Source organism: Motacilla alba, chromosome 2, assembly GCF_015832195.1.
Source record: "Motacilla alba alba isolate MOTALB_02 chromosome 2, Motacilla_alba_V1.0_pri, whole genome shotgun sequence".
NCBI classification, from domain to species: Eukaryota; Metazoa; Chordata; class Aves; order Passeriformes; family Motacillidae; genus Motacilla; species Motacilla alba.
The window spans coordinates 94,482,490-94,502,463 of NC_052017.1; the positions used below are offsets into that span (position 1 = coordinate 94,482,490).

General features: G+C 37.1%; 1 long non-coding RNA gene across 8 annotated transcripts in view; it reads left to right on the top strand.

Annotated features, from left to right (window-relative positions):
- Positions 1-19,974, top strand: part of LOC119697824 — a 43,031-nt gene that overhangs the window by 7,237 nt on the left and 15,820 nt on the right. For 3 of the 8 annotated variants that reach the window (XR_005255944.1, XR_005255945.1, XR_005255946.1), the window contains one exon: positions 653-18,862. This is a non-coding gene — a long non-coding RNA (uncharacterized LOC119697824). Of the gene's footprint in view, positions 1-652; positions 18,863-19,974 lie in introns of those variants that run through there. The other 5 variants (XR_005255950.1, XR_005255949.1, XR_005255951.1 and 2 more) reach the window with 5 other exon arrangements.

The window sequence follows — 19,974 nt, forward strand, 5'->3', positions numbered from 1 at the left end:
AAATATTTTTTCAATTTGAGGTGCAAAAAAGCTGATTGCCAAGTCTATTTAAAACATTCTCTTCATGTGGGTGGTAAATCTATGTTTAACCAAAGTCTGGAATGCTCTCTCACAATGCACACTAGAATGCTCTTCTGCTTTACTTAGTTGGTTTATTTTTTTTTTCAATGCTACAATAAATATTTTGGTTTTGTAAGCCAGGATACCAGAAGAGGTAGGGTAGGAAACATACAAGATTCACTCCTTGAATCTCTGAGATTACTCAAATAATGATGAACAATCGTTTACCTTCTTGTCTTCCTATGAAGTTCAAGGTCAAGATATGCTGATATTACACTTTCTAGGGAACTTGGAGGACTGGAAAGTCATGGGCAATTAATGACTTTGAGAACATGAAAGAACTGCAGATATTGCTGGAAATTCTTCCAACAGAAGCTCTTACAAGGATACTTAGATTGACACGTAGTATATCATTTTTAGTAAAAGAACATTCCGTCCTGGCTGCCTGAGGAAGCCATGACAAAATGCTGAAGAGAAACATGCTGATGAGACAGAAGCCAACCTCAAATCTATATTCTGCAGATCTGCTTCATTTTCAACCCCAAAACATTTGAGTGCCAAATAACAAACCTATCCCTATATTCATTTCCAGTGTTCCTACGGTTACACAAAGTTTGTTATGGTTTCTCCAGAGGAAAATTTCCAAGTAAAATTTTGACCACAGATTCACTGCTCTGCATGAGGTGAGTACTGCTATTCTGTGCTAAATTACAAGTTTAGCAAATAGGCTGTGCTAAATTAAAAGAGTGACAGATAAAGCAGCTTGCTCTATATGAAACTCGTGCTATTCAGAAAAAAGCAACATTTTGGCAAGGTGATTGATCTTCCTGTGACATGGTTTTGGAGAAGGAGCAGGGTTTGTCAGTAAGGTATTGTCACCATGCCTGCTTGAACTCTATGATTTCTGCTGGCTGCTGACTCAGTAAAATGTTTGTCACAATCAAGAACAGGATATCTTCCAGCAACTATACACAGTGCATAATCTTGCAACATATTAAAATAAGATTATTTTCTTGTGATATCTTTGAGATAGATATATATGTATATGTATATAAATATATATATGTATATAATATAATTAAAATAAGTTGGCTATCTTTAACTTGTGCAAAAGGATATTCTTGGAGACTCGCTGGTAGATTAAAAGAGTTTTATTTTCTTTCTTTCATTAATTTGTCCCATTTGCAATGGATAAAGGAAAAAAGTAAAGAATAGTGGGAAAGTTAAAAGGAGACAGGAGAAAGGAAAAATTTCATCCCTCAGACATTCACTGAACTCTTTGCTAATCAACAATATTCAAAGATCAATACTGTCAGTGTTTATTTCAGAAACATGTAGCATTTTGAAGCAGTGTATGTGCTGTATCTCAGTGAAACTGTGACGCTTTGGGCTGATGGACAGCTCAAACCTCTATATTTACAATTTTCTGACCTTTGGATCCACCCAAAGGGTGGTTTTTAAGCTCAGCAAAGAATCCTGTGCTCATGCTCAGTTTCGAGAAGTACTTCCGTGCTTCAGAGGTCTTGCATAACTGGAGCAGGGTGTAGGATGAAAACTGAATTTTTACCACTCTTACCACACAGAGTTTACCACTATTAAGTCTTTTTTTATTTTTTTCCAACATGGAAAGAGCGGGAGACTTCATCTAGGCTTTAGTCAGTAAAACTAGGGGTTTTTCACAAAGCAACCTTCATGACCAAGTGGAGCTGGCAAAACATTTTGCTATGCAGCTCTTAGACAACACTGACTCACAGAGACTAAAACTTATTATAAAACCCCTTGGTTTTGACAGATCCTTGGTTTAGAAAAACATTTAAAGGTTTCATATTTTGCTTTGAAAATAGAAAATGGTTCTACTAATTCCTTTATGATAAAAATTTATAAAATTTTAAAATAAACATGAAAATAGTGAAAGAAGAATTATTGAATTTAGTTGAAATTGAAATCTCAGTCTAAAAATAAGTGTGGCCTATTGCAGAATGAGGGTTTTTAAGCTCCAGACTTTTTCAGTTTTCTGGAGAAGAGTTTCCTTCTCTAATCCCTCTGTGCCATCTTTTATACCTCTAATTTTTTATCTTTTTTATTGTTTTTAAATTTCAAAGTATACTGGTTTCCAAGTTTGTTCTTGGAGTGTTTCACTGATCTGACACTTTTGTACTGACAAAGGCCTTGGAGGAACTCATGAGGGAGAATCCCACCCACCACAGGATAGTCCCACTTCTGAGTCCCCAAGTTCACACTCTGTTAAATTGCATGGGATTTTTTTCCTCATCTTTTGCCTTTTTGCTAACTACACCAGACAAAGTATGAAACTTAGGTAAATGGAAAACTTTTACTGAGATGTTGACTCTGCTAAAGACTTGAAAATCAAAAATTAGTGGAACTCAGAGAAAACTATCAATAACACTACCTGCAACTGCTATAGGCAATACCCTAATTCCACACTGTTAATATACCATCTGCTTTTCTGATTTTTCCCTGGCATTTTTATTTGTTTTGTTTACATTTGCTGTTTGCATTCTCATGTCTTCTAAGAAAATATTCTTCCTCCATAAATTCCTGGAAAATATCCTGTCTAAGAAGAAATCAGTGGCCCAACTTTCACTGATGCCACACCTGAACTTTTCCAGGAAGTCTTGAAATTTCCTAGCACTTTTAGCTTCAGCCTATTTGTTGATCAGAATGATCTGTTTTTCATGCTGTCTATTTCAGAATGATCATCTTGTGTTTGGGCTCGAATTCCAGTCTTGGGGTCATTTGCTGTGTAATGGTAAACATTCCATCTTTCTTAATAGTTTTTCAAAATACCTGAATATTTCTATTTTTCAGCCATTGAAATACTGTCTATAACTTTATGAAAAATCAAATTTATATGCGTATTTCTTTAACATTATTCTGAAATTTTACTGCTAATATCTTCACCCATGTCTGACTGAGAACTCCAGGAAGTGCATGTGGCAAGTGGAGTTTCTTTTTTCCTCTCAACCCTGCCATGTTGCAGTCCTTTCTCTGCACCTAAGCTGTGGTACTGAGGAGTGGCACTGGGGTGAGTAGGGCTGTGCAGCTACTAAGCTTAAGTGCTTAAGTGTACCTCCTGGCCTAAGTACATGAAATTCCATCAGACCATCAGGCTATTTATATCACACCATCATGTGCATACATTACCTGTGCACCCAGCTTTTACTAGACACTTTTAATTCCACTGCATCATGCTGTCGTATAAAGTATGAAGTGATGTAGGTCATTCTACACCCTGAAGAGGCAGGAGAAAGACTGATGATAGCCACAGCAGTGCCTGTCCTTCATATTTCTGCCACTCTGCAGAAGTGGACTGCTGACCACAGCAGCTGAGTCATGAGAACCTGCTGTCTGCAGAGCATTGTGTTTTGTTGGATCTTAGAGTGTCCAAATGTATGAGATGTCTAAGTGGTTATCAGGGCCAGTGGTGGAGTCCATCATCCCAAAGTTCCCCACTTCATTGCTCTTTTGGAAGACGTCTCATGAGGAGTGGCTAACGGAGCTGGGGTTTTTAGCCTGGAGAGAAGGAGGCTCAGGGAATACTTAATCATCCACTATAACCACATAAAAGGAGGCTATAGCAAGGTGGGGCCTGTTCTCTTCTGCTAGGTAACAAGTGACAGGCCAGGAGGAGATAACTTGGATATTAGGAGAAACTCCTCAACAAAAAGATTGGCCAGGCATTGTAGCAAGCTGCTCAGGGTAGAACCATCATGCCTGGAAGTGTTTAAAAAACATGTGGATGTAGCACTTAGAGACATGGTTTAGTGGTGAATACAGCAGTGTTGGATTAAAGGGTGTACTGAATGGTCTTAGAGGTCTTTTCCAACCTAAACAATACTATGATTCTAAGAGCATCTCTGTTCTTTCCTCTTTTTAAAGCAGCAACAGGAGATTTAACTGTAGCTTGGGACAGTGGTAGGAAAAGAAAGGGGACATTGATGAAGGAGAAGGTTATTTGTATAAAATCCTTGGCTTTTAATCAACTATCACTTTTATATCTAGAACTTTGTTTATGGATCCTGGCTATATTCAGGATCACAAAGCTGAAAGCAAGGCTGGTTTATTTAGCCTTAGGGTCTTTTGTGCCCTCATGCTACTTACAAGCCAGTCACGATTTGGCCCATAAATTGCTCAGTGCTTTGCACTTTCAGAGGAATGATTAAGAGCACTCTGTCTACGAATAGGCTATTTGTACTTCACAGTCATCAGCAAAACACTCCTAATAGATGCTGTAGTGTTTGGCTTTGACTTGCCCTTTGCAAAGTTCACACAGTCTGCCATCTGAATCATAGACAGCAGATGCACTGAGGTCTGATCTTGCTGCTATTTGCCAAAACTGAGAAGATATTAAACACAGGGCAAAAACACAGACATACCTGACTCTGCTGAGAGTAGGCCATATCGTTTAGATTTTCTTCTCAAGTATTATCTTCTTGTACATGACATTTGAGGATGAGTTATTATATGTCTCTGCTTTTAAGAAAAAAATGGATCAAGAAATGAGTGTTCATGAGCCTCTTCTGTACCTTCTATCACATGCTTTTTGTCAAACTGATAAATATCAAATATTGATTTGTGTTGTTTTCTTGGCACTCCTCTTGAATTTGTCAAGTTTAATGGATCTTCCCCATGATGCTTTATTTATCATGGAATCCATAGTAATTTTCAAGTGAAATGACAGCTCTTATGATTGAATGGGAACTTCAGCGTTAGTCTGGATGAAATTTGCCTGCTGTTGATTAAAGTCAGGTGTCTATAATTATGGAAGTGATCTATCATCCTTTTTTTTTTGGAAATAATGTGTCAATAGTAATCTCAAGGAATAGTCTGTTCATCCTGCATATTAGAAAGGTTTTATAACTCAGCACTGGGGATTGACTTTATACAGCTTGATATTGCTGCATGTTGCCACTTACCTCTTTGATACTGGCGCCTCTTGACACAAGATTAATAAATACTTTTAAGGAAATTACAGGAAAGGATATTGTATTGTATTGTATTCAATGGAAGTCCTCCAGAAGCAAAAGACTGCATTTGGCACTGCTTAGCAGCCAGATCACAGCCTTCATGGTCAGACTAAATAAGCAGGAGGAGCTCCTTCACATACTAAGAAGTAAACTCCCGTCATTCTTAGCTTATAATGCCCAATATCAGGGGTCAAATATTTTTCTAAAGATTCATTTTTTAAAATGAAAGTCTTTTTTTTCTGATAACTGTCTCATAAAAGGTACACTCAACAAACTCCAACGTCAAGGCAAATACTTTAAGCATACTTATCTAATTTGGTTCTGAAATGAGCCAAAAAATGGTATTTTTTGGAAGGCTTGCAAGGAGTGATCTGTTTCTTGTGTGAAAATAATATGTTGTTTAGGAGTGCAAACTGGAGTGCATACCCTGAGGGGGTAGCTCCCCCTCAGGATGCATGTGTGTGTTTGTGAATGTGAGTCTGTGTGGTTTCATTCCTTTCTGCAGCTTTTTTAAATTGTTGTGAATATTTAGTATAACTTATTATGTTTGAATTTTTGAGGTCTATATTTGTAGAAGTTTTCTTTTTAGAGGGAGCACCTCTATTTACTTCAAATAGATACCCAAAGTAAACAGTGAAGTTATATAATGTCTAAGTAAATACTTATTTTGGATTTCTCATGTACAGTGATATTCTGAAAGAGTCAACATTAATTCAACTCAGATGAACTCAGAAAAGCTTGCTCACATACACATTACCCTAAAATTATAAACTTGTTTTATTGTTCCATGGTTGGAAATGCCCTTTTAAAACAGCCATGGTATAGTCATCTTGTGAGCATTCAGAACAATCATCTGATTCTTTGTAGCATCTGGTGGAAAAGTAAAGCATTTTCTGTTAAAAGGTCCGTGTTAGGGACTTGTCCTGACTTTACAATAGCAGTGACAATTGAGCACTAGACAAAGAAGGCTTTTGATGCAGGTTGACTAGTTCAGTGCTTTCTTATTACTTTGTGATGTGCTGACAGCTGAATGATTTATGATGCCTTATAAATAAGAGGCAATATCGCTACTTTAAAAAAATAAAATTTAAGATAAATCTTGGAGTGAGAAACAGGTCCTGTCCAGAAAGATGAGGGAAGTACAATTCAGAAACTACTCAAGTTTCATTCACAGTCAAGCTTCCTTCTTGGTCCTTGCATGCCTTTTGCACTGACACTCAAACCCAGGCTGGGTCTGGAGATGTTAAAATGTAGGCTTGTTAACTTTGGCTAGCATGCTGATAAATCTGAGCTGGTAAGGAAGCTTGCATTGAAGAATTGCTTGGGTAGCAGGAAGAACAATGTCTTTCTGTTTCACATGGAGGTATGAAGTCCATGGAGGAATGAGAATGATACAGAAAATCCTCTAGGGAGAAAGAGAAGGGGAAAGAAAATGGCAATATGGAGAGAATAACAGTTGAACTCCGTGGAGGAAATCTTAGCAGGTCATCCATGTATGTGTCTTTCATAGCCTCTATGAAAACCTATTGAATCCTGTCTTGTTAATCTTTCCCAATATTTCAAGAATTTTTCTGTAAGACTGAGACTGCTTGCTAACAGTGTGTAATTAACTCTTTTATAAGCTTTATCTGAGCTGCTCTCTCAGGTTACTTGTATGATACAAATATGTTACAAAATAAACACAGATTTGATTTTCTTCTCTTTTGGGTGTCGTCCAAGATTCTTTTGTCATTTGGGTTGAGAGTTTTTGGTGGGTTTTTTTTTATGTGGGTTTTTTTTGCAGGTTTTTTTTTGTTTTTGTTTTTGGGGTTTTTTTGCAGAAGGAAAAGAAGAAAAATGTGGCTGTATATCTGTGTATTTCACTGCATTCTCACTAATCATAGTGATTTACAGAAACAATAGATTTAGATATTCTCTGCCTATTTAAGAGTGTTCAGAGAAGGAATGAAAATGAGTTTTATGTTTGGGGTGTTTTTGCCAGACTCATCATTCTTTATCTATTTCTTGGTATCTCAGAAACCCATATTTAATATGCTGCAGTGATTGTGAAGATTTTAGCCTAATTTTAAACCAGGGCTTATGGTTTCCTTTCCAATGAACTTCTTGGAGTATGAGATACAGTTTTTGCATGATAAACTGTTTCTGCTTCATCTTGGTTTTAGCAAGAAACACTCAAATGAGTCTTTAGGGCTTTTTCCTATTCTTTTTCTTTGCAGCTGAATATGACCTAAAAATAAAATTGATCAATTGCAGCCTAAGCATTGATGACTTCTTAAAAATGTAATAATGTCATTACAGTATCATCAACACAGAAACAGTCTAAGGTGCACACATTTTCAATGCCTTTTTGCACCAAATCCAGAAGCACTTCTAATAATCCATGAATGCTGTGGGGACCATGAAGCCAGACTTGACTGACAAGATTCAAAAGCTAATAAAAAGAAATATTGGAAAATAAGGAAATTTTTAAAGAATGTCAAAAGATGCACATTTAGCTAAGAGATTCATCTTTTCTAAGGAGACCAAAATGTTCCTTTGGCATTTTTATTTAAATAACATTTTAATAGAGAGGATTTTCACTCTGAGATACCATACGTAACTCCTAGTAAGTGTAAGTACGGCAGAGGAACAATTTTCCATTCAGTTCTACTTGTTATTTGAGCAAATGTGGGAAGGAACTGTTTAGGGACACAGACACTGATAAATGGTTTCACCATTAATCTCAGTAACGTTTTGGAACTGATTTGGACACCATCATCATTTATTTTTAGAAATGTCTTTTACACTAACATTTTAAAAAATGAAGTAAGAATGTTATTTTAATATTTTATATTTCAATGAATATTCAGCATATTTACATTAATATTTCTTGGTTCATTTAAATTAATATTCTTCAGCAGGAAATACAAAAAGTTAAATGTATTTTTATCCATTAGAGATGATTTAACTCGGCCATTTACCTTTCACTATCTTCATTGACACTTTAGGAGAGGAAGGTGGTCTTAATGAAAATCTACCTTCCTTCTGTCACTAAATAATAGTTCTGGGATAATTTAGATTAATGGAGTTAGAGCTGGATGTTGAACACAGAATGACACGTGAAAAAAGTAGAGTCACAGAAAGTAGGCATATGCTCTTCGGGTATCTAAGAATTTCTGTCTCAAAGATGGCCCTAAGGCAATATGGTACATGCTTATTTGTATGGCTGATGAGTTATAATATAGAAATACCAAGTAATATTACATATTTTAATTACCTTGCCAATTATGCTCCAAGGAGCTAGTTATTTTACTAATATTTACTAGACTTGCTTAGCATACAATGGTCTCCCTTGTTTTTTCCTGTTATTAATATGTAATATACAAACTGGCCTATTCATGTTTAATATGTTAAAACTGTTGGTGTATCACTGTAGCACATCCAGACTGCTCCAGAACATACACAAATGTGTGTTAGACCTGAAACACAGGATTGTCTACAACTTTTTTGTGTCTTGGCAAATTTTTTGTTGGGAACATTGGGAAAAAGATGATTCATATTTTCAAAAATTTCATGGAACGATGCCATTTTTTTGCCATTTGATGGTGTTATGAGTAAAATAGAAATTTAGCTGTGAATCTGTGTCTGAGGAATGAATAGCTTTCAGGAAAAGAACAAAACAAAATGTGTTCCTGCTGTTGCTACCATTATGGTATTTCTCAAATGCCAGGCAATTCATGAGGAAACCACAGAGGGAGGAAAACAAGCAAATTGCATTGCTGTACTGCAAAGCTCATTGTAGATTTTGTAATTTCTAAGGCTTTTAACTAACAACTAAGGCTTCAAAGTATGTTTTTTGTTAGAGAAGTGTGATGTCTGATTGAAGGTTTATTAATGTTTTTTGGTAGATAGCCATTTTACTAATGCGTACATACTCCCATTACGCTCTGACATACCCAGCAGCAAAGGACAACACTATTGAACATCTCTGGAGGATGCTAAATGAGAAATTTGATGTATGAATATTTTCATAAGTAGCAAACTCTGAAAAATATAAATGATACCCTTGTGTTGACTTATAGCATGCCATTCAACGTATGGTTTAAGAATAGTATGGTCTATGTGTGAACAGCCAAATGAATAAAAACCTTTGTAGGTAAACAGGGAGTGGTGACTGCTTTTGCTGCAGAGTCTGGCAGTTCCATTCACACTTGTGGAAACCTAAGAAGGGTAGTGACAGAAGGAGTCACTGAGCCCAACAGGATCATTAGCTAAATTGCTGTAGTACCCTGCTCTGGAGTGTTGAAGTAACATTCCAGAGGCAACAGAAATGGTACAGAATTTTTCATCATTTGGTTGGTGAAGTAGTGTAGGCACTAATATATGTATTTCAAGTTTTTTGTACAGCTGTCAAGCCTCAAGGAAGTTTGAAGAGACCTTATGAGAAGTAGGAGAAGAAGACTCATGGAAATTAACATGAAGGTTAGTTGTGGCTCACCTATCTTGCTTTTTGTCCTCTGCTGTGAGGCATTCTTAGAAAACAGACAAAGAATAAATGCAGGGTGGAGGACCAGCCAGCTTTCTATTAGAACCAACCACAAAAAAAATGCAAGTAAACACCACTGTCTTGTTCATATAAAATCCACTGACTTATGGTATCCTCTGAAACAGTAGGGGAGAACCACAGAACTCTCATGGGAGAAAAGATATGGAGAGCAATCAGTTTTCAGAATGTGAGACTTGAGCAAAGGCCAACAATTAGGAAGTTAACTGTTACCAGACTACATAATCATAGCATAGTGTGGGTTGGAAGGGACCTTTAGAGATCATCTTGTCCAACCTCCCTGCCATGAGCACTGACATGGTCCAGTACATCAGGTTGTTGAAAGCCCTATCCAACCTGACCTTGAATGTTTCCAGGGGTAGGATATCTACCACCTCTCTGGGCAACCTGTTGCAGTGTTTTATCACCCCCAGAGTAAAGAACTTCTTCTTTATATCTAGTCTAAACCTGCCCTCTTTTTTTTTAATTCATTACCTCTTGTTCTACCTCCATAGACCCTGCTAAAAATTTGTCTCTATCTTTTAAAATTCTTATTAAGCACTGAAAGGTTGCAATGAGGTCTCCCCAGAGCCTTCTCCATGATAAACCTCTCTCAGCACAGAGAGGTGTTCTTCACAGGAGAAGTATTCAACCCCTCTGATCAGTCTTGTGGCTCCCCTCTGGACTCCAACAATTCCATGTCTTGTGCTGGGACACCAGAACTGGATGCAGTGTTCCAGGTGGGGTATCACCAGAGGAGAGCAGAGAGGCAGAATCACCTCCCTCACCCTGCTGGCCACTCTGCTTAGGATCAGCCCAGGGTATGTTGGTCTTCTGGGCTGATAGTGCCCATTGCTGGCCCACGTCCAGCTTTTTATCCATTATTAATCCTGTGTCCTTCTTCCTAGGTCTTCTCCCCATCCCTTCATCCCTCAGCCTGTATTGATACCCCAATTCAGGTTTGATTACTAGTAAATTTGAAAGAGTACATTTATGCCTGGTAGTTGTGTATGCAAAGTAACTGCAGTGATGCCCACTGTATTTTTTTTTAATTTTATTCTTATTTTGAAAATTCTGTCAGCAATTTAAATTCAATGAATTCTAAATTCAGACTATTTAAATTCACTTGGAAGTGGAGTGTTTTATTTCAGTAGGTCTCTTAATATAACTACTACAAGGTTGAATTTATCTGAGACTTAAAAAGCAGTCTGTATTTGAGGTGGAAGTTAGCTGAGACTCAAAACGCAGTCTGCATTTGAAACATGCTCTGAATTTAGTTGATAGTAGTAGGCAAAAGGTGTTTAAGCTTCTTGTTCTCTGTGGATCTTCTAATTTTGCCCATTCAAATTTTCTATGTTACGGATGTTGTGGATGCCTGGTTTGAATTTTATTCCAAAACAGGTTGTAGAAATATGCATCCTAGAATTCTAAAGAGTCACAAGTGCTATTGCCTCTTAAAGGGATAATTAGCTTCACCACAAGTTAAGAATGTCTGTTTGGAACACTGTCAACACTGACTCTGCTAAGTCAGGAATTTCTGTGCTATACTTGATCATGCAGTGAAAATATGATGGCTTACTACAGTATGGGCTAGCTAAGTGTGGGGGTTTTTTGTTTTTATTGAAATTTAGATGCAACAGTGTGGTTGTATCAGTGAAAGATGATGGCTGTCTTAAAAAGCAGTCTATCAGCTTAGCTCGTTAATGTGCTCTACTTTATGTATGATGTACAAGTCAAAGCCTGTGTGTATGAATCTAAGGGAAACATTTTCTTAAATAGCCCTATTGTTCTTCAAATGTCTGTCAATATTAATGTTCCCTACTTCTAAGACCTTAAAAATTAAAAAGGATTTAGCTTGGCCCTTGTTTCTGTCACGTGCAACAAGTTCCAACAGCTTCATTAACCTATGGAAGATGTTTATAAATTCTGACACAATTGCTTTGGTCCCTTGTCCTGTGTTTGAGAGTACTCTTATTGATGATTAGCTTATGTTGATGGAGAACTTTATGCTCTGAATATTATCTGTTCAAGTTCTGCTGTCCAAGACTGAAAATAAGGAAATATTTTTTACTTCTGGTAAGTAGTTCAAATAGTTCCCTACACAACATCTCCTCCCCCATCTTGGGGGGGGTGAAGTGCGTGCAAACCTGGCCTCAGCAGAGGAGCCTGTGGGCTATGGACTCCCGTACCATGAGCGCAGCCAGAGATAACATTCAGGACAGCTGCTGGGTGTGGCTTGTGAATACATTCTTCTCCTTCAGTCTTGTTTACTTCTCCCCAGACCTGAGATAATTGGACAGTAGTGTCACTTTTATCTTATCTCAAGTCCTCTTAGGTGGCTTAATTCACAGTCCACAGTCCCAGAAAGGAGGCAGATCTAGGCAAGGGTGGTCTTTGGTGGTTGCAGCTTCTTTGTACTGTTTTGTTATAATGGGCAAAAAGTCCTTTGTAACAATATTTAATTGATTAATCATAACATTTTAGTCTCTCACAGTAGGTCGTTAAAGTTGCTTTAATGTGTTATAGAACCTGGAGAACAGGGAGGAGCAGCCATTAGTCCATGATCTATTTCTAGCCCAAAATGTTTGACTCAGCTTGCTTCTGCTGCTTTTCCATGTTGCTCCATATAAGTCTCAAGAGCAAGCTACGAATGTAGCTTCCAGCATTCCTGGCGCACCCATGGTTCCTCTTCATGGTATGATGCATGCATTTACTGTATTGAGGCTTTTCCTATGTCAGCTGCGCCCTCAGGCAAGAGAACAAATGTGAAGTGGCTGTTGCCATGTCCTGGCAGCAGAGAATATCTGTTCTTTGTGAGCAAAATCGTCACAGGCAGCTGTAGTGCAATAGGATCTGCACACAGACGGAGGGCGCTGCCCCTTTGGTCCTGGTAACAAACACTGAAGTAAACTGCAGACTTCCCTAGTTAGACTTGATGCATAGGTATGGCTTCAGACCAAGTGTTCTTCATTATCAGCAGCTTTTTCTTGTTCTTTTCTCTTTCTCAACCACCTGCCTACACTGACATCTGCACCTTAGCATTTTTACTTCATGCTGCTTCACTGCTGCTCCTCCAGTGGGAGTTTTTATACTCCTAAGATTACACAGTCTTCTGCTTCTATTTTTTTATATCATGTATACAATTGAAATTATCTTTTTGGGTTGAAATTAATATTTGAGTTATGTGTGAGCTTTGAGGAAGACACCTGTAAAACTTCTAGTTTGTAGAGTATTGATTTCCTTATAATTTCGAGGACTTTCATGTCCACACTGAAACTGGTTCCGACTTCTTTTATAGTAAGAGCATTCAAATTTTTTTTTTTATTTTAGATAAACATTTTAGACAGTGTTCTATTTATTTTTTATTTGTAGGAATTGGGTTGTGAAGGACAAGAATGTCTCCAGTGTATCCTAATATATATGTCATTCTGGTACCTAGCTGATCTCTGTTCTCTTATACTTTATGAGAGTCAAGTAACACTGAAGAAAATCCTACCTTTGAATTCCCTAGTGTACATTTGTATTCCCCAATTAAATTGTTAATTAAATATTGTCTGTTACACATGTTTGTCAACTGTGCTGCTGCAGACTTTTATGTAAATAGCAGTAGCTATCCATCTTGGTTTGCTTTATCTGATGCGTTTTCATCCTCTATTTGTATTTTATTAAAAATACTTAATCTAAGCAGTTTAAATTACTCGTTGGACATGAATAAATCATTAACGTGGTTTTACAGTCTTAAATTGCAAGTCCCATAATTGCAGCTACAGAGAGAACTGTTTAATTAAGAAATGTAAAGTTAAGTGTTGTGTCACTGATTTCACACGCTCCTCCCTCCTCCTGTTATTTCAGCCAAAGTTTTCTTTCTGGCACTGTTTATCCCTAAACCTGGAGTAATGAGCTAAATCAATGCAATTACTTATGGAATAAAGTACTATCAGCATGAGTAAAAATGGAAAAGTCTGTCTAACTAAACTGCAAGTTTTTCCACTTATTATAGCTCATCAAGACTTTGGCTGCTTTTCAAACTTACTCAAATCCACAATGTCATTGGTTAAGCATTAGAAGAACAAGAAGTTCCTCTATTTTTCATATGTCTGCTCCTGAGAACTTTGAAGAGCTATCCAAAGCACAGAAGCTAATGACAATGTTATACTTCATTTATTGAGGGAAAACAGCCTGACAGGTCACAGCAAGCCGGAGTGGAACTGTAAAGCTATGCTGACAGTTAGGCTTTTGTTTCAGAAGGTGGAGGAGGTACAGAATGTGACTATTTTAGGTTATATTCTCACTCCACAGGGAGAACGCAGGGAGAAGTTAAAGTGACCTATTAAGGTGTTGGAAGGGTTTCTGAAATGACAGTGTTCACAGCCCCACAGAAAGGAACAGAGTGGCGGAGCGAAGTTAATAAGCTTGGGAAAATCAGTCTTTTGGAAATGACAGGCAGGATCTCTTGGGAAAAAATGGCTAAGTAATAAAGCTCTCTCTTCATACCTTCTCTAAATATGTTATGAGAAAATGGAATATGTTAAACAGAGGCGATTTATACTAGTGCAGAAGTAGGGATGTGAAAGCATATGCAGAGGTTGTTTTTTTTTGTTATTTTAGGTTTGTTTGGTTCTCTTTTATTTTGTGGCTTTTCTGGTTGGTTGTTTGGTTTTCGTTTGGGTCTTTTCAATATTTCTGCAGTGCTTCCTGTGGTCCTCATTTCTTGATTATACTTTCAATATATTTTGCGTACTCTTTTTGAGTTTGTGGCCATTCACCCTTCTTCCATTGCTTCTCTAATTTAATCAATAATGACTGAGAAGGTACTTTATTTTTTGTGTACTCAAATTTTTTTTCTGCATCTGGATTGGATCTGAGGAGCAGAAGAAGGGCTAAAGACAATAAAAAAGGAATAGCATAAGTGAATACATAATGCAGAGAACCAAAGTAGCCTGTGAACTGCCTAATTGGCAAAAAAGATGAAAAGACTCATGGAAATATAAGGGAAATAAAGGAAAGCATCCATCACTCTTCAAACAAATGATAGCATTTGTTTTGAAAGAAAAAAGATACATTGTAATTAGCTTTCTAATGCATTAATTTTTAATAGAGGCAGAGAAAGACCAGTTTTGAGATTCTTTCATTAACTTGGTGGTTTTTAATTGGGAAACTGTAATGTCTTTTTATCTTCAAGGGCTTAAAATAAGAAAGAGGCACTTTTTGAATCATTAATTACTTTTGAGAAATGATGGAGGACAGGTTAGATCCTAGGGGACTGAAGAAGAATAAACAGTATCTAGAAAATGTAGTTTAGGGTGAAGAAAAAATTAGCAGAATGTGCAGTGCTAGGGAAAAAAACCCATGCTCTAAATGAATTATGAAACAATTTATAGAACCTAGAGGATAATGAAATAAGAAGAAAACAACTAGATGAATTTGACAAGAGCAAAGTGTGTCAAAAAATCTGTTTCTTTTCTTCAGTGGAAAACGCTCATCTAATGGATAAAGAAACAGAGCAGCCTGTGTAGTTTTACTCTATAAGAATCCTGATATCCCCTTATGTGATATGAGCAAAATGGCCAGTGCCATTGCCCAGGTGAAACTGCTGATGAGTACATGTGCAACTGGCTGATCCTGTCTACCACCCCACACTCTGTGGTTTTCTCTCAAATTGGTACAGCTCTATCTAATGCTTTAAAATTTAGGTTTGTTGTTAGAATGCAGCATACAGTTAGAACATCTCTAGATTTAACTGTGTTGGGTATATATTAAATATGACAGGAAAACAACAGAATAAACTTTGAGAAATGATGAACCAGCTAATCACCGGTACTGCAGTGGAGGATGGCAGCAGATTGTCAGCCACATGGCTAGACAAAATAAAAGGTCACATAAACATTTTTCCTTTTCTTGTAGTAGTAAAATCCCAGGTCTTATATTGAAATGAAGTATCAGGAGTTTTGCTTGTAGGACATGGGAGTTAATTATTATTCTCTGATGTGAATAAAACTCTCAGCTGGAGCAGTGTGTGAAGCTCTAAGTATCATCCTTGATACTTAGCTACAGTGAAGGATTTCCAGAAGAAAAGAAATCCATCAGGTTTGGAAAACAGTGAAAATAATGAAAGAATTCCACTCTGGCAAGTTTAAAAAGAGATGATATCTTATGCAAGATATGCAAATCCCTAATAAAAAGATGGGAATTGCTTCCCCACACCCCAGTAGTACTAGGAGAAAATATAAATAATCTGTAGATGTTGCTGACAAAGGAGGAAACCACTGTAAAATGGTGAGACTCATAAACCAATGAGTTTATGGAATAGCTTACCAAGGAAGAGTGTGGAATCTCCTTCAGTTCATGCTAAATAGAGTAAAAAAATATTGGTATTGGTCAGAGACAATCTACATGAGTTTCCTGTCCTACTGAAGGCCAGACTTGTGGATCTTGAGGCTACTTCCAGCCCTGCCTTAGTTTATCCTTATTCAGAGGGCGTTTCTTCCCTTTCAGGAGAAGTTCTCCTGTTAAAGCTACTGACAGAACATTTGTAAGGAGAACAGTATGTTCAATAATTCAGAATGCACAATGACTTGTGTGGGATGACTGCAGGTACGCTGTCATTGTAGTCAGTATTTATGCAGGAAAATAACTCATGTTATCAATGATTCCATGGTGTGAGATAACCTACTATGTAATTTAGCCTAGATATTAAAAGGAGATAAATATCAACAGAATATGCAGTGGGAAATCTATTTGAATTTGACCTTTTCTCTCCATTATTATTGTCAAGCAGAGTATGCATAAAAATTTGGTAAAATGTTGTCATGTGTATTTTGCTATCTACTGATGATATTGTGTATTTCTGCCTGATTTTGGTGCAGGAAAGTATACAGAAAGAAATAGAACTTAAGCTTATTAAATGGTGTCACTACTAAGTATTGCATAATTTGTTTTGAGTTTGAATTTCTGCTGTAGCAGTTTTTAATGAAAATTAATATTTCAGGGATCTATTGTATCAGCCTGCTAGAAATAAATCCTAAAATATTGGGCTATATGCAATTGGTATTCCAACTGATTTGGAGTATACTGACTTCAAAGAAAAAAAAAACCACCAAAAAACAACAACAACCAAAAAAAAACCCCCACCAAAAAAAAAAAACCACCCCAAAAAATCAGACCAAAACAAAACAATCTCTTTGTGAAGATTCTGGTAGTTCTGGGAGCTAACAGTTTTTAAACAAGCTAGGGAAATACCAGAGAATTACACAGAGGAAAAAAAACAAAACCTTAAGTACATATTAAAGTTTCAAATATGTCTACAGTTCCTGAAATAAATTGAAGAGCTGCCTTTTCTGTCAATCTGGTAGATTTATACAGGAGATAATATTTTAGACAACTATGGCAAATGCTATTATTAAATGTTTCTCTTAGAGGAAGAAATGTAGAGGTATTGGGAAGTTTTCATATTAATAAACCAGGCTATGACTGCTTGCATATTTATATTTTATATCACTTTACCACTAGGACCTGTAAATATCGTCTGTTTCTACAGAGACAGAAAATAAGAAAACTCTCTTTGAAGGTGATTTCTTGTTAATATTTTTCAAAATGCTCTTTCCAGATGAATTCATACTATTTCAGCCTGAGGCTGCCAAATCCACTTGGAGATATCCACCTTTTAGGGTCAGCTGTGAGGTGTAAATCAATGAGAACTCAGTCGAGTTAATATATCTTCTACTTCCCTCTGACTCATCAGCTTCAGGAGAAAAAAAAGGAAAAACATTCTCTCCTTTGAATTCTTCAGAAGCAGTACCCTCTCCAAATTATCTCAAAAGCCTAAGATCTGGGCCATCAGTCAACATTTCAACCATAGCTTGTCTCTTGGGAACACTTTATTGCAAATGGAATTAAGTATATTTTCCTCTTTAAAACTGTATACCTAGTGAGCCAGGGTATATAGTTCAGCTTCAGCATAGTCTGAAGCACCCATATGTGCAGTCCCACAGCTGCAACTTGCTCACTAGTAGATTGGAGTAGATTAAGCTTAGATGGAACTACACTCCTGTGTCACATAGCTGATAGAAGCCCTTTTCCAATTGTGTTGTAAATGTTTTCTTCAGAAATACCAGGCTCTGTAGTTGTTACAGAAGGAGGGAGAACCCAATGGGATGTAAAAGTTGTACTAAATGTTGTGGGGGAGTGGGTTCCATTTAGAAACTTTTCTTTTTGCTCTGCAACAGTCTGTGACCCAGTGCCTCAACAGACCCTCAAGGTCCTGTCCAAAGTGTGTAGAGTAGGAGATTTAAATCTTAACAATACTTAAACAATACATGTATAAGGAAGCTTTCTTTATGGAGTTCTCATGTTGGTAGGGCCATCCTTAGGAACTGAGGATGGAGGTGGTGCTGGTAGTGAGTGATTGTTTTTCAATGTTTATTTGGTGGTTCTAGTTGCAAAAACTTCAGAAAAAGCAAACTGGTTTTAACCTGGAGAGGTGCAAGATGCACAATCTTCTCTCTGGTAATGGGGAAATAATTTGTTACTATACTTACCTAAATATTTGACTACTAGTTTGTTTCATCTCTTTAGTGTTGGGGTTGTTTTTTTAAAATTTTCTTGTCTCACAGAAGGAGCTTAGGAAGCTGAATTCTAGTTTCCCTGGTCTAATTAAAGATTTCAGTACTTTGAAATTTTCCTCCACTTTATATAATTCTCTTACTGATGTCTATATGTCCTTTTCAGACTTCATTTCTCTATAACCACAACTTTAGAGGATTGATAAATATTCAAGTCTTTAAGACCTTCTTAATCCATAATTGTTCTGCATATTTCCCTACAATGCTATCTTTATTTTTCATTGCTTTCAAGCTTCTGATGATAATTTTGGGTCTTGGTTCTAAGCTCCAAAGCAGCTAGTGTGTTGGCCAAAGATATGAGGGAAATAATTTTGATTCTGAAGATGCCCAGTAAATGGTTTTTTGGGGGATACATGTTTACAGGTGTTTTTCAGGAGGCTACTCCAATACCCAGGCATCTCACAGCATTACATGATGCAAGTTTTCTTTAGTCCCATCAAAATCTTGCACTGTGATGGAAGTTTATTTAAATGCATGTTTAAAAATACACCTATCCACCCCTGCCCTGCTCTCCAATTTCTGTTATTTGCAACCCATTTTCAGGGAAGTTTTCTGAACAATTGCAACCAGAGTTGCAATGGTATCTGTGAAACAGACCCAGTCAGCATCCTGCAACAAGGCATCCATTCAGCACCAGTGCATCACATAAAAGGTTTTGCCTAAACTGAGAAGCAGAGGAGTTTGCTGAAGTTTGAACCTGTCTTTCAGCCTGATATTAATTATTGAAATCAGCCACAGGGGTTGACTAAGGGAAAAAAATTTCCTGCAAAATATTTGCACAGAGGAATATCTACCATGTAAACAACCATTTGGAAAATTTTTTCATTGCAGTATAAGAGCTGTGCCAGAAGTTATTGGCCAGCCATCTTTGCTTTTCTGAAACTGTAGTGTATTTGTGTAAATGGTTGACTGAGTCCTGACTTTTACAGAGACTTTATAAATGTCTGGTAGAAATCTTTTCTCTAAGTGTTCATATTTGAGACTGTTTTAGCCATATTCAGAGTTGGACTTATTTCTCATTGTCCTGTTCCAGTTAATGTTACAAACTTTTGTAAACAAAGTTTTGGTTAGTTTTGCTTCAGACTTCCTATTATATCTTTTGTATTTGCTCCAAGGGGACTAAGATTTGGAAAGTGCCAGTGCCTGTGGAAGTGTATTGGTTTAAATTGCTGTCTCTGGATTTGTGTCTTGATATATTGCTTTCCTTAAAATATCTTTTTCATATGTTTAAGATGGTGAACACATTGGGCCGGCCAGTCTCTTTGGAGATGACTGTGCTCCTTTTGTGTGGAGTAGGCTGGAGAAGGAGGAAGAAAGAAGAAACACTTGGTTACTGTGTTTGGCAGCCATGGGCTGGTTCCTGGATATGAATTGTGGATGGTGTGTCTCAATCATATTTGACCCCTGAGAATCTTTATGCAGCACTGCTCACAAACTCTTGTTTCTCGGCGTCACCTGCGATCATCTCTTATGGATGTGGTCTATCCTTTCTCTTAGAGTGCCCTTTGTTTTCCCACTCTGGGTGTTATGGAGAAATCATGTGTAGATGGTTGTTCTGGGAAATTCATGATGGGCTGTGTCATCCAAACTTGTCATGCGCTCTCCCTTCCTAGCAATTTTGACATATCGATTACAAATACCTGCGCAGAAAAAGAAGAAATCGTCGATTTGTCATGTTTGTGGTCCATGAACCATGCAGAGAAAGATTGGTAGAGGTAGAGCAAAAGGAAAATGGAAATTGCTAGGATAGATTAAGAATTTCTCTGAAATTCTTAATTCAACA